This window comes from Octodon degus, unplaced genomic scaffold, assembly GCF_000260255.1.
Source record: "Octodon degus isolate 3935 unplaced genomic scaffold, OctDeg1.0 scaffold00105, whole genome shotgun sequence".
Lineage (NCBI taxonomy): Eukaryota > Metazoa > Chordata > Mammalia > Rodentia > Octodontidae > Octodon > Octodon degus.
Window position 1 is genome coordinate 5,602,501 of NW_004524681.1, and position 970 is coordinate 5,603,470.

The following is a 970-nucleotide window of genomic DNA, read 5'->3' on the forward strand; positions in this document are numbered from 1 at the left end:
TTACCTGCAGAAATTCTCTCACAAATAACCTGCAATAACTTGAAATGCATACCCTTTTGAACACTTCCTTTTCTCATGTATAAATGAAAATGTTTGCTGCATTTTGCAAAATGTCAGTTCTCCAGAAATGTGTCCGTATATTTCTGTACCTGCAGTGTAGTAAAGGTTTAGATGAAACCCCGTACTATAGTGGCATACTGTCACTTAGGGTTCAAGCAGCAAATAAACAGTGCAGCTCAGAAATTGTAGTTTGGTTCTTGATGTGTTTTTATTACATTTGCGGTTTTGTTTTTTTAGTATCTTAGAAATTTCAAATTATTTTATCTTCATTTAATGATTAAAAACCTTGAAAGCAAGTTATTTGTTTTCAGGATTTTTAAAGTAGTCAGTTGGTTAGAATTACTTTCTGTCAAAACACTTTGACAGCGATGCTTTAAAGGAATAAAATTCTTTTTTGAAAAAGAATGGTATTCCTTTTTAAAAGAATAGTTTTTACTCTCAATGTCACTTTAAACAAATATGCCAGAATTTAGACAGCTGAGTGAATGTTACTCTGCTTAGTGACAGGGCTGGAAGGCTGTTTTCCAGTGCCAGGGATGTACCATTGCCCCAGACCTCCTAGGTCTGCTCTTCAGAATTGCATTCGAAGTTAACTTAAGAAACACACACTACTAACTTTTTGATTATACATTGTTTTCTTAAAAACAGCGTTGCCAAGTCTGTTTTTAGTTACCATTATTTAGCGCCATTGACAGTGTCCAAAACTTAATTTTGAGGCTGTGCAGAAGTGCATGCCTGGCTTTGAGGGCAGCCCCGAAAGAGCGTGAAGGCGTTTTGTGCAGGGTGGCGCAGCTGAGAGTGGACCGCGGCCTCAGGCCGCAGCCGTCTCCAGGGAACTCAGCTCATCTGAATGTACTGTGTTGCGGTGTATTTCATTTTAAAACAAATCTGTATTATTTTCTAGCATCAA